The 6,417-nt window shown below is 44.9% G+C and overlaps 1 long non-coding RNA gene across 1 annotated transcript in view; it reads right to left on the bottom strand.

Moving 5' to 3' along the window:
* Positions 1-1,271: 1,271 nt before the first annotated feature.
* Positions 1,272-6,417, bottom strand: part of LOC135535168 (uncharacterized) — a 15,577-nt gene continuing 10,431 nt past the window's right edge. The window contains exons 2-3 of the long non-coding RNA XR_010454826.1: positions 2,792-2,905; positions 1,272-1,575 (exon numbers count right to left, since the gene is read on the bottom strand). This is a non-coding gene — a long non-coding RNA (uncharacterized LOC135535168). The remainder of the gene's footprint in view (positions 1,576-2,791; positions 2,906-6,417) is intronic.

Genomic DNA, 6,417 nt, shown 5'->3' with positions numbered 1-6,417 from the left:
CCCTCTTTGACCACAACCCCAATTGAAAAACCCCACTGTACAAACATCTTTGTAAACAACACAAGGGCTGCCTCCAAAATTGCACCCTAATTCCTTATATAGTGTACTACTTTTGACCAGGGCCCATAGGGAAACCAATAGAAAAACCAATAGGGAAACCAATAGGGAAACCAATAGGGGAAACCAACAGGGAAACCAATAGGAAACCCACAGGGAAACCCATAGAAACAAATAGGAAACCAATAGGGAAACAAATAGGGACACCCACAGGGAAACCAATAGGAAAACCCACAGGGAAACCATAGGGAAACCCATAGGGAAACCAATAGGGAAACCAATAGGGAAACCCATAGGAAACCCATAGGCAAACCAATAGGAAAACCAATAGGGAAACCCATAGGGAAACAAATAGGAAACCAATAGGGAAACCAATAATAGGAAACCCATAGGCAAACCAATAGGAAAACCAATAGGAAACCCATAGGGAAACAAATAGGGAAACCAATAGGGAAACCAATAGGGAAACCAATAGGGAAACCAATAGGGAAACCAATAGGGAAACCAATAGGGAAACCCATAGGGAAACCAATAGGGAAACCAATAGGGAAACCAACAGGGAAACCAATAGGGAAACCAATAGGGAAACCAATAGGGAAACCAATAGGGAAACCCATAGGGAAACCCATAGGGAAACCAATAGGGAAACCAATAGGCTCTGGTCAAATATAATACACTTGGGTGCCATTTCAGACACAAGAAAAGCCAGGCAAGACATAGAAGGATGATTGGATCGTAGTTGGATTCTCCAGAAAGAAAGAAAACCCTATTTGAAGGCAACATCATCAGGCTAAAAGACAATATGATAGTTACTGAAAAAAACATTATACCTTTTTCTCTCCTCTTTTTACACATATAATCATCACTGTTGTAGCCACAGGTTTACTCCTCAAATAAAACGCAGATCAACAGCTGTCGCAGTATAGCATCTCTCAGTAGAGACAAAACTAGTCTTCTTTTTTTTAAAGACAGAAAAAGACAGAGAAATGATGTTGAATGATCGAAGGAAAATAAAAATAAAAAGTTAGAAAATAAACCCCAGGAGCAAGTTATCTGTATGAACTGAACTATATAGGTGCCTCTTTGGGACTTTGTCTTTTCTCTCTGGCTAATATAGAGGTGCTTATAAATACCGCATCACCGTGGCAACGTGCACATTCTGGTTAGACATCCGTTTCTACGGCTACTGTCTCCGTTAGCAATAACACTGTGTGTAGGGATCGGGATTTTATTTTGGTTCATATTGACTGATTTACCTCACTTAATTTTTCCATTTCAGTTTGATACAGTTAGAATATCTATATTTCTAAGTAGAAATCTTGTTCTCGTGACACTGGAGAGTGATAATGGTTAATCTGTGTGTAAAAACTGATGTATTGTAGCTTTGAATCCGTTGGTCGGTTTGTTGGTTGGTTGTTGATGTTAAAGGGGCGTCACACACAGGAAAGTCCATTCCATGTTAGGTTTTAGTAACGTCGGAATGCTGGCACTGCTGAGAGAGACAGCAGCAAATCAGACCTGAGAGAGGGAGAGAGAGGTGGGCAGAGAGAGAGGTGGGTAGAGAGAGAGAGAGAGAGAGATGGGTAGAGAGAGAAGGTGGGTATAGAGAGAGAGAGAGAGATGGGTAGAGAGAGGTGGGTAGAGAGAGAGATGGGCAGAGAGAGGTGGGTAAGAGAGAGAGAGATGGGAGAGAGAGGTGGGTAGAGAGAGAGAAGGTGGGTAGAGAGAGAGGTGGGTAGAGAGAGAAGGTGGGTAGAGAGAAGGTGGGTAGAGAGAGAGAGAGAGAGGTGGGTAGAGAGAGAGAAGGTGGGTAGAGAGAGAGAGCGAGAGAGGTGGGTAGAGAGAGAGGTGGGTAGAGAGAGAGAGAGAGAGAGAGAGAGAGAGAGAGAGAGAGAGAGAGAGAGAAGAGGAAGGTGGGTAGAGAAGGTGGTAGAGAGAGGTGGGTAGAGGAGAAGGTGGGTAGAGAGGAGAGGGAGAGAGAGGGAGAGGTGGGTAGAGAGAGAGAGGTGGGTAGAGAGAGAGAAGGTGGGTAGAGAGAGAGAGAGAGAGGTGGGAGAGAGAGAGGTGGGTAGAGAGAGGTGGGTGAGAGAGAGAGAAGGTGGGTAGAGAAAGAGAGAGAGAGGTGGGTAGAGAGAAGTGGGTAGAGAGAGAGAGAGAGAGAGAGAGAGAGAGAGAGAGAGAGAGGGAGAGGTGGGTAGATGGCGAGAGAGGTGATGAAAAAGAGAGAGGAGAGATAAGAGAGGAGGGAGGAGAGAGAGAGAGGAGAAGAGAGAAGAGAAAGAGAGGATAAGAGAGAGAGATAGAAAGAGGAGAGAACGAGAAAGAGGATACGAGTGAAAGGGAGAGAGAATGAGAGAGGAGAGAGAGAGAGAGAGAGAAGAGTGAGAGGAGAGAGAGAAGAGAGAGAGAAGAGAGAGAGAGAGGAGAGAGAGGTGAGAGAGGGAGAGAGGAGAGAGGAGAGAGAGAGGGAGAGAGGAGAGAGAGAGAGAGAGAGAGGAGAGGAGAGAGGAGAGAGAGGAGAGAGAGAGAGAAGAGGAGAGAGAGAGGAGAGAGAGGAGAGAGAGGTATAGAGACATTAATGACACTTCTAACTGCACCATATGATTGTCTCTTCATTTGAGAGGGAGAAGTTCTTACTCAATATAGTCCTCAGGTTTAAGACAAGGAGGCCACAGCCAAATGCCTGTCTTTTCAATGAGGCAGTGGCATTCTGACTCCTACAAGTGGTTCTCACCTGGCTCAGTGCGACAGAGCAGCTGTGCATTAGAGGAGCTGACAGTTGGACTTTGCGTGTCTTCCCAGGTACTGGGGTTTTCCTGTTGATTTGCCTGACCAGGTCATAGAAGATCTGAAACACAGAGAGACACAACAATAGTTAGATACAAGTTAGCCATGGGTATGGTGTTAAGAAACAGTGGCTAGCCATGGGTATGGTGTTAAGAAACAGTGGCTAGCCATGGGTACCATGTTAACAGTGGCAAGCCATGGGTATGGTGTTAAGAAACAGTGGCTAGCCATGGGTATGGTGTTAAGAAACAGTGGCTAGCCATGGGTACCATGTTAAGAAACAGTGGCTAGCCATGGGTATGAGGTTAAGAAACAGTGGCTAGCCATGGGTATGGTGTTAAGAAACAGTGGCTAGCCATGGGTATCGTGTTAAGAAACAGTGGCTAGCCATGGGTATCATGTTAAGAAACAGTGGCTAGCCATGGGTATCATGTTAAGAAACAGTGGCTAGCCATGGGTATCGTGTTAAGAAACAGTGGCTAGCCATGGGTATCATGTTAAGAAACAGTGGCTAGCCATGGGTATGGTGTTAAGAAACAGTAGCTAGCCATGGGTATCATGTTAACAGTGGCTAGCCATGGGTATCATGTTAAGAAACAGTGTCTAGCCATGGGTATCATGTTAAGAAACAGTAGCTAGCCATGGGTATCATGTTAACAGTGGCTAGCCATGGGTATCATGTTAAGAAACAGTGGCTAGCCATGGGTATGGTGTTAAGAAACAGTGGCTAGCCATGGGTATGATGTTAAGAAACAGTAGCTAGCCATGGGTATGGTGTTAAGAAACAGTAGCTAGCCATGGGTATGGTGTTAAGAAACAGTAGCTAGCCATGGGTATGGTGTTAAGAAACAGTAGCTAGCCATGGGTATGGTGTTAAGAAACAGTAGCTAGCCATGGGTATGGTGTTAAGAAACTGTGGCTAGCCATGGTTATGGTGTTAAGAAACAGTAGCTAGCCATGGGTATGGTGTTAAGAAACAGTGGCTAGCCATGTGTATCATGTTAAGAAACAGTGGCTAGCCATGGGTATGGTGTTAAGAAACAGTAGCTAGCCATGGGTATGGTGTTAAGAAACAGTGGCTAGCCATGGGTATGGTGTTAAGAAACTGTAGCTAGCCATGGGTATGGTGTTAAGAAACTGTGGCTAGCCATGGTTATGGTGTTAAGAAACAGTGGCTAGCCATGGGTATGGTGTTAAGAAACAGTGGCTAGCCATGGGTATGAGGTTAAGAAAACAGTGGCTAGCCATGGGTATCATGTTAAGAAACAGTGTCTAGCCATGGGTATGGTGTTAAGAAACAGTAGCTAGGCATGGGTATCATGTTAAGAAACAGTGGCTAGCCATGGGTATGATGTTAAACAGTGGCTAGCCATGGGTATGGTGTTAAGAAACAGTGGCTAGCCATGGGTATGGTGTTAAGAAACAGTAGCTAGCCATGGGTATGGTGTTAAGAAACAGTGGCTGGCCATGGGTATGGTGTTAAGAAACAGTGGCTAGCCATGGGTATCATGTTAAGAAACAGTGTCTAGCCATGGGTATGGTGTTAAGAAACAGTAGCTAGCCATGGGTATCATGTTAAGAAACAGTGGCTAGCCATGTGTATCATGTTAAGAAACAGTGGTTAGCCATGGGTATGGTGTTAAGAAACAGTAGCTAGCCATGGGTATGGTGTTAAGAAACAGTGGCTAGCCATGGGTATGGTGTTAAGAAACAGTAGCTAGCCATGGGTATGGTGTTAAGAAACAGTGGCTAGCCATGGGTATGGTGTTAAGAAACAGTAGCTAGCCATGGGTATGGTGTTAAGAAACAGTGGCTAGCCATGGGTATGGTGTTAAGAAACAGTGGCTAGCCATGGGTATCATGTTAAGAAACAGTGTCTAGCCATGGGTATGGTGTTAAGAAACAGTAGCTAGCCATGGGTATCATGTTAAGAAACAGTGGCTAGCCATGTGTATCATGTTAAGAAACAGTGGTTAGCCATGGGTATGGTGTTAAGAAACAGTGGCTAGCCATGGGTATGGTGTTAAGAAACAGTGGCTAGCCATGGGTATGAGGTTAAGAAACAGTAGCTAGCCATGGGTATCGTGTTAAGAAACAGTGGCTAGCCATGGGTATGGTGTTAAGAAACAGTAGCTAGCCATGGGTATGGTGTTAACAGTGGCTAGCCATGGGTATGGTGTTAAGAAACAGTAGCTAGCCATGGGTATGGTGTTAACAGTAGCTAGCCATGGGTATGGTGTTAAGAAACAGTGGCTAGCCATGGGTATGGTGTTAAGAAACAGTGGCTAGCCATGGGTATCTTGTTAAGAAACAGTGGCTAGCCATGGGTATGGTGTTAAGAAACAGTGGCTAGCCATGGGTATGGTGTTAAGAAACAGTCACAGATGTATTGGTTTCAAAAAACAAGACCATGAGAGAATACATGTAAATGGCAGAGTGTGCCATTGGACCAGATCGATTCACACACTGTCAGAAAGATGGTTTCAGAGTCAGTCAGAGCGTTATAGTCAGGCCCAAGGCTCAGACCAGATCTCAGTGGACAGCGTGAGTGATGTCACCCACACCCCAACCAGACAAGATGACACCTCGGGCCACAATATTCACTAGACAGACAAATCACGTCTCAATCTGTGAGAACTCACCCAAGGGTTTATTTATGGATAATGATTGACTCCTTCAGGGCAACTGTATATACAGAACCAGTCAAAGGTTTGGACACGCCTACTCATTCAAGGGTTTTTCTCCATTTTTACTATTTGCTACATTGTCGAATAATAGTGAAGACATTCAAAACTATGAAATAACACATACGGAAACACATAGTAACCAAAACAAGTGTGAAACAAATCAAAATATATTTTATATTTGAGATTCTTCATAGTAGCCACCCTTTGCCTTGATGACAGATTTGCACTCTTGGCATTCTCTCAACCAGCTTCACCTGGAATGCTTTTTCCAACAGTCTTGAAGGAGTTCCCACATATGCTGAGCACTTGTTGGCTGCTTTTCCTTCACTCTGCGGTCCAACCCATCACAATTGGGTTGAGGTCGGGTGATTGTGGAGTCCAGGTCATCTGATGCAGCATTCCATCACTTTCCATCTTGGTCAAATAGCCCTTACACAGCCTGGAGGTGTGTTGGGTCATTGTCCCGTTAAAAACACAAATGATAGTCCCACTAAGTGCAAATCAGACGGGATGGAGTATCGCTGCAGAATGCTGTGGTAGACATGCTGGTTAAGTGTGCCTTAAATTCTAAATAAATCACAGTGTCACCAGCAAAGCACCCCCACACCATCACACCTCCTCCTCCATGCTTCACGGTGGGAACCACACATGCGGAGATCATCCGTTCACCTACTCTGCGTCTTACAAAGACACGGCAGTTGGAACCAAAAATCTCAAATTTGGACTCATCAGAGCAAAGGACAGATTTCCACCGGTCTAATGTCCATTGCTCGTGGTTCTTGGCCCAAGTCAAGTCTCTTCTTATTGGTGTCCTTTAGTAGTGGTTTCTCTGCAGCAATTCGAACGTGAAGGTCTGATTCGAAAAGTCTCCTCTGAACAGTTGATG

Source organism: Oncorhynchus masou, unplaced genomic scaffold (genome assembly GCF_036934945.1).
Source record: "Oncorhynchus masou masou isolate Uvic2021 unplaced genomic scaffold, UVic_Omas_1.1 unplaced_scaffold_4555, whole genome shotgun sequence".
Lineage (NCBI taxonomy): Eukaryota > Metazoa > Chordata > Actinopteri > Salmoniformes > Salmonidae > Oncorhynchus > Oncorhynchus masou.
This window is presented reverse-complemented; position numbering and strand designations above follow the sequence as displayed.